Consider the following 23,533-nt stretch of genomic DNA (forward strand, 5'->3'; position numbering starts at 1 on the left):
TACAGAGTGGGAAGAGTGGACCAGCATGCCGCTACATTAGAAACACGTGATCCCCCTAATACGTCGCTCACAAAAGAATGAAGGTATATCACCACCACCCATTGTGCGCTCCAATATATACCCACTAACAACGCTCTACACAGTGGGAAGAGTGGACCAGCATGCCGCTACATTAGAAACAAGTGATCCCCCTAATACGTAGCTCACAAAAGAATGAAGGTATATCACCACCACCCATTGTGCGCTCCAGTATATACCCAATAACAAAGCTCTACACAGTGGGAAGAGTGGACCAGCATGCCGCTACATTAGAAACACGTGATCCCTCTAATACGTCGCTCACAAAAGAATGAAGGTATATCACCACCACCCATTGTGCGCTCCAGTATATACCCACTAACAACGCTCTACACAGTGGGAAGAGTGGACCAGCATGCCGCTACATTAGAAACACGTGATCCCTCTAATACGTCGCTCACAAAAGAATGAAGGTATATCACCACCACCCATTGTGCGCTCCAGTATATACCCACTAACAAAGCTCTACACAGTGGGAAGAGTGGACCAGCATGCCGCTACATTAGAAACACGTGATCCCCCTAATACGTCGCTCACAAAAGAATGAAGGTATATCACCACCACCCATTGTGCGCTCCAGTATATACCCACTAACAACGCTCTACACAGTGGGAAGAGTGGACCAGCATGCCGCTACATTAGAAACACGTGATCCCCCTAATACGTCGCTCACAAAAGAATGAAGGTATATCACCACCACCCATTGTGCGCTCCAGTATACACCCACTAACAAAGCTCTACACAGTGGGAAGAGTGGACCAGCATGCCGCTACATTAGAAACACGTGATCCCCCTAATACGTCGCTCACAAAAGAATGAAGGTATATCACCACCACCCATTGTGCGCTCCAGTATATACCCACTAACAACGCTCTACACAGTGGGAAGAGTGGACCAGCATGCCGCTACATTAGAAACACGTGATCCCCCTAATACGTCGCTCACAAAAGAATGAAGGTATATCACCACCACCCATTGTGCGCTCCAGTATATACCCACTAACAACGCTCTACACAGTGGGAAGAGTGGACCAGCATGCCGCTACATTAGAAACACGTGACCCCCCTAATACGTCGCTCACAAAAGAATGAAGGTATATCACCACCACCCATTGTGCGCTCCAGTATATACCCACTAACAACGCTCTACACAGTGGGAAGAGTGGACCAGCATGCCGCTACATTAGAAACACGTGATCCCCCTAATACGTCGCTCATAAAAGAATGAAGGTATATCACCACCACCCATTGTGCGCTCCAGTATACACCCACTAACAAAGCTCTACACAGTGGGAAGAGTGGACCAGCATGCCGCTACATTAGAAACACGTGATCCCCCTAATACGTCGCTCACAAAAGAATGAAGGTATATCACCACCACCCATTGTGCGCTCCAGTATATACCCACTAACAAAGCTCTACACAGTGGGAAGAGTGGACCAGCATGCCGCTACATTAGAAACACGTGATCCCCCTAATACGTCGCTCACAAAAGAATGAAGGTATATCACCACCACCCATTGTGCGCTCCAGTATACACCCACTAACAAAGCTCTACACAGTGGGAAGAGTGGACCAGCATGCCGCTACATTAGAAACACGTGATCCCCCTAATACGTCGCTCACAAAAGAATGAAGGTATATCACCACCACCCATTGTGCGCTCCAGTATATACCCACAGTGGCCCCTGCAGCCCATATTATACCGCACAGTGGCACAATAGACTGCGGGGCATAATAGAGGTTACAGGGCCACAGCAGACCCTTCAAGCTCTATTATGCCCCACAGTTGCCCACCCAACTATTATGCCCCACAGTTGCCCACCCATTATGCCCCACAGTTGCCCACCCGACTATTATGCCCCACAGTTGCCCACCCGACTATTATGCCCCACAGTCTCTCACTCATGAACTATTATTATTATACTCTTATACTCTTTTCAGACCCCCGAGTATAATAATCGGGGCCCCAGGGGAGGTGAGGAAACATAATAAACTGTGTTACCTCTCTGGGATTGGATGTTTTATCCTAGCAGGCTTTGGGCCTATATGATAATGTCCCAGATGTCACATGGTCTGAGATATTACCATATAGGCCCAAAGCCTGTGCTAGCAGTAACAGGCTACTACTACTAGCACAGGCTTCGGGCCTATATGGTACTACTAGCACAGGCTTCGGGCCTATATGGTACTACTAGCACAGGCTTCGGGCCTATATGGTACTACTAGCACAGGCTTCGGGCCTATATGGTACTACTAGCACAGGCTTCGGGCCTATATGGTACTACTAGCACAGGCTTCGGGCCTATATGGTACTACTAGCACAGGCTTCGGGCCTATATGGTACTACTAGCACAGGCTTCGGGCCTATATGGTACTACTAGCACAGGCTTCGGGCCTATATGGTACTACTAGCACAGGCTTCGGGCCTATATGGTACTACTAGCACAGGCTTCGGGCCTATTTGGTACTACTAGCACAGGCTTCGGGCCTATATGGTACTACTAGCACAGGCTTCGGGCCTATATGGTACTACTAGCACAGGCTTCGGGCCTATATGGTACTACTAGCACAGGCTTCGGGCCTATATGGTACTACTAGCACAGGCTTCTGGCCTATATGGTACTACTAGCACAGACTTCGGGCCTATATGGTACTACTAGCACAGGCTTCGGGCCTATATGGTACTACTAGCACAGGCTTCGGGCCTATATGGTACTACTAGCACAGGCTTCGGGCCTATATGGTACTACTAGCACAGGCTTCGGGCCTATATGGTACTACTAGCACAGGCTTCGGGCCTATATGGTACTACTAGCACAGGCTTCGGGCCTATATGGTACTACTAGCACAGGCTTCGGGCCTATATGGTACTACTAGCACAGGCTTCGGGCCTATATGGTACTACTAGCACAGGCTTCGGGCCTATATGGTACTACTAGCACAGGCTTCGGGCCTATATGGTACTACTAGCACAGGCTTCGGGCCTATATGGTACTACTAGCACAGGCTTCTGGCCTATATGGTACTACTAGCACAGGCTTCTGGCCTATATGGTACTACTAGCACAGACTTCGGGCCTATATGGTACTACTAGCACAGGCTTCGGGCCTATATGGTACTACTAGCACAGGCTTCGGGCCTATATGGTACTACTAGCACAGGCTTCGGGCCTATATGGTACTACTAGCACAGGCTTCGGGCCTATATGGTACTACTAGCACAGGCTTCGGGCCTATATGGTACTACTAGCACAGGCTTCGGGCCTATATGGTACTACTAGCACAGGCTTCGGGCCTATATGGTACTACTAGCACAGGCTTCGGGCCTATATGGTACTACTAGCACAGGCTTCGGGCCTATATGGTACTACTAGCACAGGCTTCGGGCCTATATGGTACTACTAGCACAGGCTTCGGGCCTATATGGTACTACTAGCACAGGCTTCGGGCCTATATGGTACTACTAGCACAGGCTTCGGGCCTATATGGTACTACTAGCACAGGCTTCGGGCCTATATGGTACTACTAGCACAGGCTTCGGGCCTATATGGTACTACTAGCACAGGCTTCGGGCCTATATGGTACTACTAGCACAGGCTTCGGGCCTATATGGTACTACTAGCACAGGCTTCGGGCCTATATGGTACTACTAGCACAGGCTTCGGGCCTATATGGTACTACTAGCAAAGGATTCGGGCATATATGGTACTACTAGCACAGGCTTCGAGCCTATACGGTACTACTAGCACAGGCTTCGGGCCTATACGGTACTACTAGCACAGGCTTCGGGCCTATATGGTAACATCCCAGACCAGTCTCTAAGTATACACATATATTATTATATTTGTAAATAGCCAATCATGTAAGGCACGGGGTTACATGATTGGCTATGTACAAGTCAAGGGGTTACATGATTGGCTATGTACATATCACAGGGTACATGATTCCATATGCACATTCAGTAATGGCACAGTTACAGATATACATTCTTCCCTTCTTGTTGATGCCGATCTTTGTGTTCTCAGTATTATCGCCATTTCTTCATTATAGTCCAAGCACCTGTAAGAGAAGGATGATATAAGGTCAGTGGGGTATATACATATGCCCCCTCCATATACAGTGACAGACCCATGTACCCATATATATAATGGCAGACATATGCCCCCATACAGTGATATACATGTGTCCCCTCCATATACAGTGACAGTCCCATGTACCCAAATATATAATGGAAGACATATACCCTATACAGTGATATACATGTGCCCCCTCCATATACAGTGACAGTCCCATGTACCCATATATATAATGGAAGACATATCCCCCCATACAGTGATATACATGTGCCCCCTCCATATACAGTGACAGACCCATGTACCCATATATATAATGGCAGACATATACCCCCATACAGTGATATACATGTGCTAGCAGTAACAGGCTACTACTACTAGCACAGGCTTCGGGCCTATATGGTACTACTAGCACAGGCTTTGGGCCTATATGGTACTACTAGCACAGGCTTCGGGCCTATATGGTACTACTAGCACAGGCGTAACTTTTTTATACGTGCGTGTACGGGGATGTATAGGGCGTCTTTTTTGCGGGACCGGGTGTATTTTGTAGTTCTACCATTTTCGGGAAATGTTATTGCTTTGATCACTTTTTATTCAAATTTTTATCAGAATCAGAACAGTGAAAAAATGGCGGTTTGGCACTTTTGACCATTTTTCCCGCTACGGCGTTTACCGAACAGGAAAAATATTTGTATAGCTTTGTAGAGCGGGCGATTTCGGACGCGGGGATACCTAACATGTATGTGTTTTACAGTTTTTAACTACTTTTATATGTGTTCTAGGGAAAGGGGGTGATTTGAATTTTTAATCCTTTTTATTTTGTTTTTATATTTTTTTTTACTTTTTTTAAACTTTTTTTTTTGCATTTATTAGACCGCCTAGTGGTATTGACATGGGTGGGCGGTGTCACGGATTGTCAGAGCGGTGGGGGTCGGCAAACATGGCTGCTCCGGAGTGTTAAAGAGCGCCTCCTGGAGTATCGGTAAGGTGAGGGGCAAAGTGGTAAAGTATATGTATATGTGATTGTGTGGGGTTAGGGGCGAGTCTGTAGAGGGTAATATGAATTTTGTGGCTTGCTATGGTCCAAAGTGTGTGAGATTGCAGAGATGGTGGTGTGAGTTTGGGTTTTGTGGGGGTCCTGGTACAAACGTATGTGCGCTATTGTGACGAAAAGTAGCCTATTGTTTAATCGGGTGTATTAACTATGTTTGTGGAAAATTTCAGCCAAATCAGTGGAGCGGTTTTTCCGTGAATGAGGAACAAACATCCGAACATCCAAACACACAAACCGACAAACTTTCACATTTATAATATTAATAGGATGGCAGACATATACCGCCATACAGTGAAATACATGTGCCCCTCCATATACAGGGACAGACCCATATATATGTAATGGCAGACATATACCGCTATACAGTGATATACATGTGCCCCTTCCATATTCAGTGACAGGAGCATGTACCCAGATACATAATGGCAGACATATACCGCCATACAGTGATATACATGTGCCCCCTCCATATACAGGGACAGACCCATATATATGTAATGGCAGACATATACCGCTATACAGTGATATACATGTGCCCCTTCCATATTCAGTGACAGGAGCATGTACCCAGATACATAATGGCAGACATATACCGCCATACAGTGATATACATGTGCCCCCTCCATATACAGGGACAGACCCATGTACCCATATATATAATGGCAGACATATACCCCCATACAGTGATATACATGTGCCCCCTCCATATACAGGGACAGACCCATATATATGTAATGGCAGACATATACCGCCATACAGTGATATACATGTGCCCCCTCCATATACAGTGACAGACCCATGTACCCATATATATAATGGCAGACATATACCCCCATACAGTGATATACATGTGCCCCCTCCATATACAGTGACAGACCCATGTACCCATACATATAATGGCAGACATATTCCCCCATACAGTGATATACATGTGCCCCCTGCATATACAGTGACAGACCCATGTACCCATATATATAATGGCAGACATATACCCCCATACAGTGATATACAGGTGCCCCCTCCATATACAGTGACAGACCCATGTACTCATATATATAATGGCAGACATATACCGCCATACAGTGATATACATGTGCTCCCTCCATATACAGTGACAGACCCATGTACCCATATATATAATGGCAGACATATACCGCCATACAGTGATATACATGTGTCCCCTCCATATACAGTGACAGACCCATGTACCTATACATATAATGGCAGACATATACCGCCATACAGTGATATACACGTACCCTCTCAATATACAGTGACAGGCCCATGTACCCATATATATATATAATGGCAGACGTATACCCCCATACAGTTATATACATGTGCCCCCTCCATATACAGTGACAGGACCATGTACCCATATATATAATGGCAGACATATACCGCCATACAGTGATATACATGTGCCCCCTCTATATACAGTGACAGACCCATGTACCCATATATATAATGGCAGACATATACCCCCATACAGTGATATACATGTGCCCCCTCCATATACAGTGACAGACCCATGTACCCATATATATTATGGCAGACATATACCCCCATACAGTGATCTACATGTGCCCCCTCCATATACAGTGACAGACCCATGTACCCATATATATAATGGCAGACATATACCCCCATACAGTGATATACATGTGCCCCCTCCATATACAGTGACAGTCCCATGTACCCATATATATAACTAGCTGGTACCTGCGACTTCGTCTGCGGTGATTGTAGAAGTGGGTATATACAGGCGCGGGTAAGGTTTTCGTACTGTGTATAAGGTATGGGATATGAAATGAAACTTTGTATCTTGTTTTTGCTGTAATTCAGACAATACATGAGACTTTTGTGTTGAAGTTAATTTGTATTTGAGCTGCTATACGGTGTTGTGAGAAACGTGACATAGTGACTTTGGGACAGAAGTATTTGAAGTTAACCCTTTCCCGCCGATGGCATTTTTTGATTTTCGTTTTTGACTCCCCTTCTTCTAAACCCCATAACTTTTTTATTTCTCTGCTCCCAGAGTCATATGAGGTCTTAATTTTAACTGGGACAAAATTTTTCTTCATGATGCCGCCATTATTTATTCTATATAATATACTGGGAAGCAGGGAAAAAATTCAGAATGGGGTGGATTTGAAGAAAAAAATGCATTTCTGTGACTTTCTTACGGGCTTTGGTTTTACGGCGTTCACTGTGCAACCAAAATGACATGTCCCCTGTATTCTGTGTTTCGTTATGATTCCGGGGATATATAAATTTATATGGTTTTATTTAGATTTTGACCCCTTAAAAAAAATCCAAAACTGTGTTAAGAAATTATTTTTTGAAAAGTCACCATATTCCGACAGTCGTAACTTTTTTATACGTGCGTGTACGGGGATGTATAGGGCGTCTTTTTTGCGGGACCGGGTGTACTTTGTAGTTCTACCATTTTCGGGAAATGTTATTGCTTTGATCACTTTTTATTCAAATTTTTATCAGAATCAGAACAGTGAAAAAATGGCGGTTTGGCACTTTTGACCATTTTTCCCGCTACGGCGTTTACCGAACAGGAAAAATATTTGTATAGCTTTGTAGAGCGGGCGATTTCGGACGCGGGGATACCTAACATGTATGTATTTTACAGTTTTTAACTACTTTTATATGTGTTCTAGGGAAAGGGGGTGATTTGAATTTTTAATCCTTTTTATTTTGTTTTTATATATTTTTTTACTTTTTTTAAACTTTTTTTTTTTGCATTTATTAGACCGCCTAGGGGTATTGACATGGGTGGGCGGTGTCACGGATTGTCAGAGCGGTGGGGGTCGGCAAACATGGCTGCTCCGGAGTGTTAAAGAGAGCCTCCTGGAGTATCGGTAAGGTGAGGGGCAAAGTGGTAAAGTATATGTATATGTGATTGTGTGGGGTTAGGGGCGAGGCTGTAGAGGGTAATATGAATTTTGTGGCTTGCTATGGTCCAAAGTGTGTGAGATTGCAGAGATGGTGGTGTGAGTTTGGGTTTTGTGGGGGTCCTGGTACAAACGTATGTGCGCTATTGTGACGAAAAGTAGCCTATTGTTTAATCGGGTGTATTAACTATGTTTGTGGAAAATTTCAGCCAAATCAGTGGAGCGGTTTTTCCGTGAATGAGGAACAAACATCCGAACATCCAAACACACAAACCCACAAACTTTCACATTTATAATATTAATAGGATGGCAGACATATACCGCCATACAGTGATATACATGTGCCCCCTCCATATACAGGTACAGACCCATGTACCCATATATATATAATGTATATATAATGGCAGACATATACCGCCATACAGTGATATACATCTGCCCCCTCCATATACAGTGACAGACCCATGTACCCATATATATAATGGCAGACATATACCCCCATACAGTGATATACATGTGCCCCCTCCATATACAGTGACAGACCCATGTACCCATATATATAATGGCAAACATATACCCCCATACAGTGATATACACGTACCCTCTCAATATACAGTGACAGGCCCATGTACCCATATATATATATAATGGCAGACGTATACCCCCATACAGTTATATACATGTGCCCCCTCCATATACAGTGACAGGACCATGTACCCATATATATAATGGCAGACATATACCGCCATACAGTGATATACATGTGCCCCCTCCATATACAGTGACAGACCCATGTACCCATATATATAATGGCAGACATATACCCCCATACAGTGATATACATGTGCCCCCTCCATATACAGTGACAGACCCATGTACCCATATATATAATGGCAGACATATCCCCCATACAGTGATATACATGTGCCCCCTCCATATACAGTGACAGACCCATGTACCCATATATATAATGGCAGACATATACCGCCATACAGTGATATACATGTGCCCCCTCCATATACAGTGACAGACCCAGGCTCACATATTGGTAATTGCCCCCATTCCCTCCTTACTGTTCCCCTTTGTTGCCCAATAAGCAGGACAGTGTCCCTGACCGATCCTCCACCTCTGAGGACCACTAAGGTCCTGAGGACGGTCTCTCTCGCTCCCCCTAATAATTACCCGCCTGCACCCCACTGTCATGGCTACAGGGGCAGAAGTCATTAGACTGCACCCAATATAATCCATGGGCCGCCCAACTGAGCCCTGGGTAACCCAGTGAGGGGACAGGTGACCTCTCCCCCAGCTCTCACCTGTCTTGCATGGATCCTCCAGACACAAATGGAGACTTCCTGCTCCTCCTAAATCCTGCAGTAACTGTGACGTCCTTCTGGTCAAGGCTCGGCTGTTCCTGGACAGACTTCTCCCTCCTCCGAACTCACAAGCAGGACACCTCAGTACTGGAGATCTTAATGGAGCGATTGCTTGATCTTGTGGGCTGAAAATGGCCGCCTTACTGGTCCTGGTTTCCATGGAATGACTGTGACAAGCCGAGTGATGGAAGTGTGACACTGTGATCTCATGATGTGACCAGTCCTGAGATTCTGATGAGCCCCTGCTGTCCTGTACTAGGCCGCAGCCTGACCTGTAGTAAGCATGACACCGAGCATGAGCCGCCCCACAGCTTGTATAGGAAATAGAATAATAATAATAATAATACATGTTATTTCTATAGCGCCAACATATTCCGCAGCGCTGTACAATGTGTAGGGTTCAAATACAGACAGAAAGATACAAAGTATGAAAGTAAGAAATCTCCGGGGTGTGAGCGGTGGTGATACCGGGGGTGGATCATAGTGCTGATAACTCCCCCCCCCCCCGGTTTTACGTCTTTGACTCCCCTCCTTCTAAACCCCATAACATCCCAGAGCCATATGAGGTCTTAATCTTTGTAGGACACATTTTTCTTCATGATGCCGCCATTAATTATTCTATATAATGTCCTGAGAAGCTAGAAAACAATTCAGAATGGGGTAAATTTGAAGAAAAAGAAAAAAAAAAAAAAACACGTGGCAAACAGTGGGGTGAGGGCAGGTAATTATTAGGGGGAGCGAGAGAGACCGTCCTCAGGACCTTAGTGGTCCTCAGAGATGGAGGATCGGTCAGGGACACTGTCCTGCTTATTGGGCAACAAAGGGGAACAGGAAGGAGGGAATGGGGGCAAATACCAATATGTGAGCCTGGGGCTGTCACTGTATATGGAGGGGGCACATGTATATCACTGTATGGGGGGATATGTCTGCCATTATATATATGGGTACATGGGTCTGTCACTGTATTTGGATGGGGCACATGTATATCACTGTATGGGGGTATATGTCTGCCATTATATATATGGGTACATGGGTCTGTCACTGTATATGGAGGGGGACATGTATATCACTGTATGGGGGTATATGTCTGCCATTATATATATGGGTACATGGGTCTGTCACTGTATATGGAGGGGGCACATGTATATCACTGTATGGGGGTATATGTCTGCCATTATATATATGGGTACATGGGTCTGTCACTGTATATGGAGGGGGACATGTATATCACTGTATGGCGGTATATGTCTGCCATCACATATATGGGTACATGGGTCTGTCACTGTATATGGAGGGGGCACCTGTATATCACTGTATGGGGGTATATGTCTGCCATTATATATAGGGGTACACGTGTTTCTCATTGTATATGTCGGTTTGTGGATATCACTATACTGTATATGAGCATGGATCTGTCATTGTATATAGGACATATGTTTATTACTGTATATTAGGGCATGTGTCATATAGGGCATGTGTTTGTTCTGCACATTAGGGCACTGACACTGTATATGGGGACATATATAAATATATATATATTGTAAGGGGTTCAGCTCACCCGGTTGGGAACGGCAATGACACCATGCAGACAGGTAGTACAATAAACAAGTCCAGTGTTTTATTTGGGTTTTCGGCATAAAACACTGTGCCAGCAAAGTAACAAAACAACAAAGTAAACCTAAGCCTTGTCCGGCTCTACCTAAACAGCAGGTTACCTCTCTGACCTAGAGCAGGTTGAGTCACCATATAAGCAGGTCCAAATCCACACAATACCTGTTTGTCTCAGGAGGGTTTTTGCTCACACACTTCATGTGTGTATCAGGGCTACTAACTGAGCTTCCTTCCCCAGTCAAATAGCCCTAAGGAAGCTCACCTGTGAATGCCCCGGACTCAGGGCAAAACCCGTGGTGGAGTAAGGGTGTGGACTGGAAGGCTCCCACTACCAACCTGCCCTCCAGTCCAGAAAAGCCAGTCCATAATAAGGAACAAGAGTTCCAGCAGACTATGCTCTGCTAGAACATGATTACCCTGGCTTTCCTTTATCTCGCCTGGCTGAGGAAACCAGGAGAGATATACACTCCATCCACCACCTTACCGTACACTTTACCACAATATATATATATATATATATATATATATATATATATATATATATGTGTGTGTATCTGATATCTGATTCTCACTACATACAAGGACATGTGGATATCACTGTATTTAGTGGCAAGTATCTGTCATTGTATATATGGTGACATGTTCCTGTATACGGGGGATGTGTCTGATATTGTATATGGCTGTTTGTAGGTGAATATTGATGGTATAAATGTAGTAGTAGCTTTAAGCTCCAGGGCCCCAATGTAAAATCTGCAGCGGCTCAGTGGTGATCTATATTTACAAGGATTTGTTTCTTAATACAAGACAGAGGCCCCCTGCAGGTTTGGGGGCCTGTATGATGTTACAACCTCTCTACAGATATGCCCCCTGGTGGTCATGTATATGAGGACATGTGAAAATAAATCATTGCATATGTGAATTGTTACTCTATAGAGGGACCTATTATATATCAGTGTATATTAGGGGTGTTGTTGGTGTATTTCGGTATGGTAAGGCCGGCCTCCAGCCAATGTCCCTTTGGTAGCCCTGACATGACATCATGCCCTCTTATGGCCTCCATATAGTATAGTGTCCCCCTTGTACCCCCCGTAGTATAATGCCCTCCTCATAGTGGCCCCCACAGTTTAATGTTCCCTTCAATGTGCCTCTTAAATTTAAATACACAGACCCGAAAAAGGGAGAAAAACAGCACCAAAACAGGACCAAGTATGAATATAGTCCAATACTAATATGTGACATATGATATATGAACCTCTATAGCTGTCCATTGAGCGATCCAAAGGTAATAAAAGGGTAAACAGGACCACAATGTGAATATGGTCCAATATGTATATATTATATCCCATCAAGTATTAACCTGGAGAAGCTTCCAAAAATGTTATATGGCTCAAGGCTGATCTGGTCTCCATTACAGATACTGCACTGGGGGCAGGAGCCGAAAGCTGCACCTCTTGTTGTCCTCCTACAGGTATGTGACCAACCAAGTGACAAGAGGTAGGTGACTGTTTACTATAACTTTATTGACTACTTTTAACATGAAAACATAATGTGCTCCCCCCCCAACTGGATTCACCATTATCACGGGTGCTGAGCCCCCCCGCCTATGGACTCATACGATTTTTTCCCACCCCCATAACGCGCACACTAAAACAGATTATTTATTTTGCAGTGCACCAGCCCTACGCTGCTTACTGAGGTAGAGCTCAGTCCCTCGGTCCTATCATGCCCCGGTGACTATATCTCTGCCCCCTGTCCTAGTCCTAACTAGACACTGCCATTGGCACCTCAATGAGGCTCTACTTAAATCACCCACTCCCTAAACTACAGTACGGATGCCCCTGACTACTTTATGGAGAATGGGGAGTCAGCGGCTTCAGGTGCTGTTCTTTAGGAGGCTTATAGTACAGTCATGCGGGGACACTACATTACATTGTCGGTGCGACTCAAAAAGGATCGGACAGATAGAGCCCAAGCATTGTTACCCCACAATCAGACCCTTACCTCTCGTCTTGTGACTCGGCCCTCCTTAGCTGTGCCCGCCAGTTAGTGGCAGCTCCAGCAGATTTGAGGGACTTGGCGACCCATACGGCCCAGCGTCTCCTCCACTACACGCCAGCGACATCCTTCTTGTCATCTTCTCTAGTCTGTTGTCTCTCTCTGTCTCTCAATTTATCATTTGTTACTGTAGAAACTTTCACAATGTTGTAATTATTTTGTAACTGTTTATCTCCCCTAATATTAAAACTTTCAGGGTTAGTTCACACGGGGTTCTGTGCAGGGTCGGACTGGGGTGTCTAGGGCCCACCAGTGGAATTATTTCTAGGGGCCCACCATCAGGATCCCTGCAAACCAGCGATACCAAGACAGGGCGGCTGAAGGTAATAACATATTAGGAGCCATGCTGCTCACCCACCATACGATGTGTAACAGACACAGGCGGGGACAAACGGGGTGCTGGGGACAAAAGCTCAAGGAAAAACACTGTGGAAAAAATATATTGAGATTCACTGCAATTTTTTTCCCACAATGTTTTTTTAGTTGCATCTTGCTGTTGTGCCTAATCCTTAAAGAAGACCTTTCACCATCTGGGGCACATGAGGTTTAATACACTGCTAGAAAGCCAACAGTGCGCTGAATTCAGTGTACTATTGGCTTTCACGTTCTGTGCCGGTACCATAGATCTTCATCGTCAGAAGGGCGTTATGACAGTCAGTCAGGAACGCCCTTCGTCACGGTAGTGTCTATAGCGCTGTACTATGAGAGAGGTCGCTGCTTACCAGGCAGCGATGACGCTGAGCGCACAGTACAGTGCTATAGGCGCTGCTGTGAGGAAGGGCGTTCCGGACTGACTGTCAGAAACGCCCTTCTGACACTGAATAGCTACGGTACCGGCACCGATAGCTCTTCACCGGGGGGCACAGAACGGGAAAGCCGAAAATGCGCTGAATTCATTGCACTGTCAGCTCTCTAGCAGTGTATTAAACTGCATGTGTCCCAGGAGGTGAAAGGTCCTCTTTAACATCTCAATATACTGTACACCACACTATAAGAACAAGGCCTAACACAGCGTCCCACAGCCAAAAAGCGCTGCAGGAAAACCCCTGGCGCCGACACATCAGTTTTTCCTGCAGCACTTTTTGCAGAAACTCCACAGAGGTTTCCTCCGAGGACTTTCTGCTTCCATTATACCTATAGGGACACTGTAAGTGTTTCTGTAGGTATAAATGACATGCTGCGATTTCCAAAAACTGCACACAACAGTTACCTACACACTCATACATATACATATTAAAGGGGATGTCCAGGCTTAATTATTTTTATGGCGTATCCTCATGGTAGGCCATAAATACCTGATCATTAGGGGGCTGATACGCGGCCCCATCAGCTGTACGGAACCACTTCTGGCGCCCGTTTTGTACACAATACAGGACTGGAAGCAGAAAGTTTCATCCACTGTATAGTTGCCTGGCAGATTCACGGCAGCTCAGCTCCCACTGACTTCAATAAGTGCTGAGATGCAGAGAAGGTGCCGGCTGATATACAGTGGACAGAGCTTTCTGCTTCTGGCCCTGTATTGTGTACAGGACTGGTGCCAGAAGTGGCTCCATACAGCTGATCGGTCTGAGGGCTGGGTGTCGGCCCCCTACAGATCAGACATTTATAGCCTATGCTGACAATAAACCATAGAAAATTATGCCTGGACAACCCCTTTAATTTTCCCCCCCGAATGCCCCACACTTTAAAGAGGTTGTCCAGAATAATTTTTTTTGTTTGTTTATAATTATTCCGGGGAGGTGAAAAACAAAGTACACAATAAAGAAACCCCACACTCATGTGTTCCCAGTGCTCCGGTCCTGCAGTTCTGCTGGTAGTTACATGCCGGACTGTACCGCGCTGGGAGACACTGGGAACAGGAGAGTATGCTTGTGTGCTTAAAAAAAATAGAAAGTGTTTTTAAGGGCTCCTTCACATCTGCGCCCCGGCTCTCCACTTTAAGGTTTCCGTTTCCTGCCCGAAACTGGGCAGGAGATGGAAACCTGCAGGCATTTTTCAAACCCGTTCAAATGAAGTGTGCGTCCGTAAGCGCCGGTGAGTGTTTTGTGCTCCCTGCGGCAAAACGTTTTGATTTTTTTTAACCGGACACAGAGTCGGACATGCAAGACTTTGTGTCCGGTTTAAAAAGGTTTTGCCGCAGAGAACATAAAACGCTCACTGGCGCTCACGGCCAGACTCGGTCCGACAGGTTTCCGTCTTCTGCATGCAGAAGACGGTAACCTCAGAACGGAGACCAGACGCTGGTGTGAACCCAGCGTTAGCTGTGTTTTGATCAGTTGGGCCTAATCCTTGAAGGGTTTGTCCAGGAATTACAGGTTTCTACAAGGAGGCCGGTGAAGGAAAAAAAAATAAAACCCACACTCACCTGTCCCTGATTCTCCTACCCCTGTCCGCTCCAGCGGTGCCCCAGAGTTTTTTCAGTCCTCGCCACACGTAACTGATGAAGTCAATCATCTGCCTCAGCAGCCTAAGGAAAGAAACCGCGATATCACTCACATATGTCACCTGTGATGTCACGTGTCCTTTCCTTAGGCCGCTGATTGGCCTCAGCAGTCACGTGTGGCGATGACATCTGCCAGAACAACACTCCGGGAGCCACTGGACCAGACGGACGTGGGAGACACCGGAGACAGGCGAGTATGGGTTTTGCTTTTTTTCTTATTTGTGACCTTTCCCTTGCAGAGAACTGTAATTCCTGGATAACCCCTGTAACATCTCAGTATACTGAACATCACACTATAAAATACAATTCTAGTATGCATATGTAGCGCCCCACAGAGTGGGTCACTACAAATGTCATCTTATGTGATCTACACTGTGTACTGTGAAGGTATAGTGAGATCCAGTCAACCTGTCAGCATACACAAAGTTCCACAGCCATTATCTCTTTAAGAAAAGGGGTGGAGCTACAGACTGGAAGAGGGTCTCTCTCTTTCAGTTCCTGGGCAGGAGTGTGCAAGAGAGAGGAGAGGTGTGTGGAGGTGGAGTGTGTGCTATAGCCTCATGGTGTGATAGAACAACACAGGAGGCCGGAGACCTGCAGAGGTGAGATGAGACCTCACAGGCACGGAACTGCAGTTATAGGACCATCAATTCCTAACTAGTGTGAGAAACACTAAGAACATTGAGAAACTCACTGGACCGAGGCCTAGTGAATGCAAGATTCCTGGAGGCTCAGTAACATACAGAGTTGGGGGTGAGTGTATCCAGCATCCCAAAGAACCCGCGTTACTTGCTGTCCAGAAGGGGGATCTACCCAGTTGTACGAAACCTCTGAACCCCTGGAACCCAGGACCAGAGGAAATCTATTAGAGAGTTTGAGCAGCAATGGAAGGCTGAATCATACTAGTGGTAAAAGGGAAGACTGGCATCTCACTATACTGAAGCAAGGTGAATCCTCCTGTAACATCTGTTATCTCCTGCTGACTACAGAAGTAAACTGTAAGTGTTTGGTTAACCCCTGTCTGGACTGTATTCCTTTATTGATCATCCCTCTGTTACTCCTCCTGGAAATCTCCCCTTCTTCACCTATATCATCTGGCCCTGGGACCTGCCCTGGTTGGGGAGGGTATAACATCTGGCACTGCATCACCACCTATTCCCAGAGGCCCTGCCTACAGTGCCCGGCTTCACCTCAAGCCGAAACCCCAACTGGCGTCACGACAAACTTTTATTTTTCTTTATTTTAATTTCATCCATTTTTGCTTAAAACTCCCCTTTTTCAAGGCGCTGCCGCCCCGGTGTCGGGCCTGCTCGCACCGTGAATCCACATAGGCCGAGCCGGGGCGACTCACATAATGGTAGACATGTACAGAAGAAAACAGAAACACACTCATATGCTGGATATACTTAGGCCTGGTTCACATCTGCATTCGGTATTTCTTTTTGGGAAGTCCGCTTGGGGTTCCCCCAAACAGAAACCTATACGCATTAAAAAGCGGTGAGCAATGAAACCACACGGACCCCATAGACTATAATGGGGTCCATGTGTTTTCCGTGCAGTGTCCGCATGAATCGTGTGGTGAGAAAAGTGCTGCAAGTACTCCTTTTCTCTCCACGTGATTCATGTGGACACCGCACAGAAAACACAAAGACCCCATTATAGTCTATGGGGTCCATGTGGTTTCATTGCTCATTGCTTTTTAATGCGTATAGGTTTCTGTTCAGGGGAACCCCAAGTGGACTTCCCAAAAAGGAATACTGAACGCAGGTGTGAACCAGGCCTAATACATATAACATATATTTACACACATACATTCATATACAATATACATACATACAGACACACCTATCTACAAACATACAGGACTCACACAGTATATCAGACACTTTACACAAATATACACACATTAAATATACATACATATATATATACACACACACACCTATCTACAAGCATACAGGTATCACACAGTATATCAGACACTTTACACAAATATACAAACATTAAATATACATATAAATATACATATTTTTACCCAAAAAATGTACTTACATTTGGCCTGGTGCACTGGATATGGAGGAGGCTCCTGTGCAGCTTTGTCCTGTCTGGCCTGTGGTGAAAGCTCTGCTTCATCGCAGTAGCCGGCAGACTTCCCCCTGCACTCTCCGATCTGTGTGGGGGAGGGGCAGCACACGTCCTGCTACTTGCCGGCAGTGCACAGCGCAGGGAGGAGAAGCCCCGCGCCTGCTAATTCTCACACACTCGCAGGGAATGATACAGGGGCCCATTTTGGGATGGTCAGGAGCCCGATCGGGCACCTGAATATCCCGATCGGGCCCCTGAAGTCCCTGAAAGTACATTTGGAAATGAAAACTAATAGTCAGCCTCGGGGGCCCACCGGGGGATTCCCCGGTTTACCGGCGTGCCAGTCCGACCCTGCATATGTATATCACTGTATGGCGGTATATGTCTGCCATTATATATATGGGTACATGGGTCTGTCACTGTATATGGAGGAGGCACATGTATATCACTGTATGGGGCTATATGTCTGCCATTATATATATGGGTACATGGGTCTGTCACTGTATATGGAGGGGGCACATGTATATCACTGTATGGGGGATATGTCTGCCATTATATATATGGGTACATGGGTCTGTCACTGTATATGGAGGGGGCACATGTATATCACTGTATGGGGGTATATGTCTGCCATTATATATATGGGTACATGGGTCTGTCACTGTATATGGAGGGGGCACATGTATATCACTGTATGGGGGGATATGTCTGCCTTTATATATATATATATATATATATATATATATATGGATACATAGGTCTGTCACTGTATATGGAGGGGGCACATGTATATCACTGTATGGCGGTATATGTCTGCCATTATATATATGGGTACATGGGTTTGTCACTGTATATGGAGGGGGCACATGTATATCACTGTATGGGGGTATATGTCTGCCATTATATATATGGGTACATGGGCCTGTCACTGTATATGGAGGGGGCACATGTATATCACTGTATGGCGGTATATGTCTGCCATTATATATATATGGTTACATGGGTCTGTCACTGTATATGGGGGGGGCACATGTATATCACTGTATGAGGGTATATGTCTGCCATTATATATATATATATATATATGGGTACATGGTCTGTCACTGTATATGGAGGGAGCACATGTATATCACTGTATGGGGGTATATGTCTGCCATTATATATATGGGTACATGGGTCTGTCACTGTATTTGGAGGGGGCACATGTATATCACTGTATGGCGGTATATGTCTGCCATCATATATATGGGTACATGGGTCTGTCACTGTATATGGAGGAGGCACATGTATATCACTGTATGGGGCTATATGTCTGCCATTATATATATGGGTACATGGGTCTGTCACTGTATATGGAGGGGGCACATGTATATCACTGTATGGGGGGATATGTCTGCATTTATATATATATATATATATATATATATATATATATTTATTTATATGGATACATAGGTCTGTCACTGTATATGGAGGGGGCACATGTATATCACTGTATGGCGGTATATGTCTGCCATTATATATATGGGTACATGGGTCTGTCACTGTATATGGAGGGGGCACATGTATATCACTGTATGGGGGTATATGTCTACAATAATATTTATGGGTACATGGGGCTGTCACTGTATATGGAGGGGGCACATGTATATCACTGTATGGGGGTATATGTCTGCCATTATATATATATGGGTACATGGGTCTGTCACTGTATATGGAGGGGGCACATGTATATCACTGTATGGGGGGATATGTCTGCCATTATATATATGGGTACATGGGTCTGTACCTGTATATGGAGGGGGCACATGTATATCACTGTATGGGGGTATATGTCTGCCATTATATATATGGGTACATGGGTCTGTCACTGTATATGGAGGGGGCACATGTATATCACTGTATGGCGGTATATGTCTGCCATTATATATATGGGTACATGGGTCTGTCACTGTATATGGAGGGGACACATGTATATCACTGTATGGCGGTATATGTCTGCCATTATATGTATAGGTACATGGGTCTGTCACTGTATATGGAGGGAGCACATGTATATCACTGTATGGGGGGATATGTCTGCCATCATATATATGGGTACATGGTGCTGTCACTGTATATGGAGGGGGCACATGTATATCACTGTATGGGGGGATATGTCTGCCATTATATATATGTAGTGGTTTATTCCAACATGTAGATATAGTGTTAGAAGCATACAAAAACTTTGGAGGCATTGCTTGGGATTTGTACGATGAAATGTTTCGGCAAAAACTAGCAGTGCACCCAAATCTGCGTTGGGGTGTAAAGGATGTGGGACTATGGCTTAATTTAATGCTCCCACAGCGTTCTGCACCCAACAAGCAGGTTAATGCAAATCAGACTCCTTTTAAAAAGGGGCTCTGCTTTGCATATAATGATCCTACATGCAAGTGGTTGCAGAATTGTCGTTACCGGCATGAGTGCTCCTTTGGTTCGGGCACTCATCCGGTCTCACGGTGTTTTAAAAGGGCTCAAGCCAACCAACAGCAACCAAGTGCAAAAGAGATGCTTTCCAAAAGTATGGACGCCGGTGATAGTGGAAAGAATGTGCAGTTGGCTAGACAGGTACCCAGACAGGCAGAAAGCTAGGGGATTGTTTGAAGGGTTTTCTGAAGGTTTTAAAGTTCCAGAGTTTAAGGGGTTCGGTTGTGTTGTTTCTGAGAATCTAAGGTCTGTTGATGATTCTATAGAAATAGTTAGAGAAAAATTGTTGAAAGAAGTTCAGGCTGGTCGGATAGCTGGCCCCTTCTCCAGTCCTCCTTATAATAACTTTAGGGTATCGCCTTTAGGAATAGTACCAAAGAAGGAGGGGGGTAGTTTTAGGCTTATCCATCATTTATCCTTCCCACCAAATAACTCTTTAAATGACGAAGTAGATTGTTCACTGGCGTCTGTGAGGTACGGTTCATTTGAGGATGTTATACTATTATTGAGGCTTTATGGCCAGGGGGCATTACTGGCGAAGGTGACATTAAGTCAGCGTTCAGATTATTGCCGGTTCACCCCTCTGGTTATAATTCCTTGGGGATGCATTTGGATGGTTATTTTTATGATAAAATGCTGCCAATGGGTTTTTCGCTGTCGTGTCTTTATTTTGAGCTATTTTCAAGCTTTTTGCATTGGGTGGTGGAGGATTGTGCACAGCAAGGTGGCATTCTCCATTACCTTGATGATTTCCTAGTCATTGGTGATGCAGATTCCCTGATTTGTAAGGATTTATTGTTTATGTTTATGGATGTTTGCCATTTCTTTAATGTACCTTTGGCTATGGATAAGACCGTTTTTCCTTGTCAGGAGTTAGAGCTTTTAGGGATTGTGATTGATACCAAAAAAATGGAGTTTCGGTTGCCAGAAGACAAATTATTGAAGATCAAGGTTAGCTTGATTAATATGTTGTCCAAAGATAAGACTACTCTAAAGGAAATGCAATCATTAGTTGGTATGTTACATTTTGCGACCAGAATTATGCCGATGGGTATTTTGCAAAAGTCTTTATTACTCCACCAGAGGTTTACAATCACCTAGGAGTCATATTAGATTGACTCGTCCCATAAAATATGATCTGGGACCAGGGTCGGACTGGGATGTCTAGGGCTCACCAGTGGAATTGTTTCTAGGGGTCCACCGCCAGGACCCTGCAGATCAGCGGTACCGAGACAAGGCGGTTAAAGGTAATAACATGTTGGGAGCCATGCTACTCACGCACTATACCATGTGCAGTACATATACCTACTGCTACAGCCTGTATGGCAAGTGACCAGCATGGCTCCTAGAAATGTTACCATTACTTGTAGCTGCAGTGTCCTGGAAGAGCTGATCTGCAGAGGTCCTGGCTGTTGTATCATTGCAGATGTAATATTGATGGCCTATCCTAAGGACAGACCATCAATATTATAAAGATGGATAAATCCTTTAAAGTGGTTGTCCAGGAATTGGAGCAACTCATGTGGTGGGCGGGAGGTGTAAAATAAAAAACAAATAAATAAAAAAAAGAATCCTCACCTGTCTCCGGCGCTCCGTTGTCCGCCGCTAGTGTCCATTCAGTCTCGTACTGGCACTACTTTCTGGGAGTCCTGCACCTCATGTGATCGCTGAGACCAATTAGGTGCAGGATTTCCAGAAATGAGGCCATGAGACCAAACACAGGCAGGGACAACGGGGGGCTGAGGACAGGGGAGAAAGCTTTTTTGTAAAAAAAAAAAAATTATTTTTACACCTCCCTGGTGGCCACCATAGCGATCACTCCAGTTTATAGACAAGCTGTTTTAAGGGGTTGTCTGGGCCAAATATTTTATGGCCACTTCACTGGTCCCCCATAATGTATGGGATACAGTGATGGGGCCATTATACTGTGTGGGAGCAGTGATGGGGTAACATATTGTGCAGAAGGGGGATGTTACACTGTGTGCGGCATATTAAAGGGGTTGTCCCCACATTGCAGAAACACAACATCTTTGGCTACTACAGAAAAAAAAAATGTGAAAAGTGAATGAAATGTAATCAGATTTCCCTCATCCGCACACTGCAGGAAAAAAAGATGTGGAACAGCCACAAACTCTAAAATGCGAGCGCTCCTAAAAACATGGCGGTTACTTTCAGCTGCGCAATTGGGTGGAAGTGCAGGGAAAATGCATCAAAAGCTCAATGAAAAAAACACTGTGGAAAAAATACATTGAGATTCGCCGCTATTTTTTTGCACAGCTGTTTTTTTAGCTGCGTCTCACTGTTGGGCCTCATCCTTATTATCTCAATATACTGAGCATCATACTATAAGGCTGAGTTCACACAGAGTTTTCTGGTCAGGAATTTGGTTCTATTGGGAGGGTTAGAGTTCTAGCGGGAGGCTTTTTTGGAGGCTGATTTTGAGGTGGATTCCTGACCAAATAACTCCATGTGAACTCAGCCTTAGGGCTCGTTCACATCTGCGCCCGGTCTCCGTTCTGCAGGTTTCCGTTTCCTGCACAAAACAGAGGCAGGAGACGGAAACCTGCAGGACTCTTTCATACCTATTCATTTGAGTGGATTTGAAAGATGTCCGGCCATGAGCGCCGGTGAGCGTTTTATGCTCCCCGCCGAAAAAGCTTTTTTTTTTTTTTTTTAAATCGGACACAGAGTCGGACATGCAGTACAATGTGTTCGGTTTTAAAAAAACAGTTTTGCAGCGGAGAGCATAAAACACTCACCGCCGCACAGGGCCGCAGTCAGGAATTTTGGGGCCCCATACAGCCTAAGTGTCTGCCCCCCCCCCCCGTCATTTTAAAACGACCTTATTTTGCGTCATACTAATTATGTATTACATTTCCCTTTATTTAGCAGCATTACAAGGCTTAATCAGATTCTATTTGCAGGTAAAATCTGCTACGTGTGACAGCGCCTATAGAGAGCCAACATCATCTATAAGAGCCTCCTAATAAATCCTCAGGGCTTATTCACATTGCGTTTTTGGCCTCCCTTGACGGGATACGTTGGTAACCAGTCAGAATCAGCTGTCAACTTATCCCTGCACGAAGAACTGGCCATTAAAAAAAAGGGGGCCTGCAGTTCTCCGTGCAGGGATAAGTGGGGAGCTGATTGTGACTGGTTACCAACGTATCCCGGCAAGGGAGGCCAAAAACGCAACGTGAATACTCCTTTAAAGTGAAAGTCCCACCCCCAAACAGGCTGCTATGCTAGTAACATAGCGGCCTACATCATTATTATTCTCCAGTTAAAAACTTATATATTATATATTATTGCCCCAGTTCCCTCTCCGCAGTGCCGCACACCCGAAGTCCCAACAATCCCCCCCCCCCCCCGCCCTCTAACATCT

Source organism: Leptodactylus fuscus, unplaced genomic scaffold, assembly GCF_031893055.1.
Source record: "Leptodactylus fuscus isolate aLepFus1 unplaced genomic scaffold, aLepFus1.hap2 HAP2_SCAFFOLD_127, whole genome shotgun sequence".
NCBI classification, from domain to species: domain Eukaryota; kingdom Metazoa; phylum Chordata; class Amphibia; order Anura; family Leptodactylidae; genus Leptodactylus; species Leptodactylus fuscus.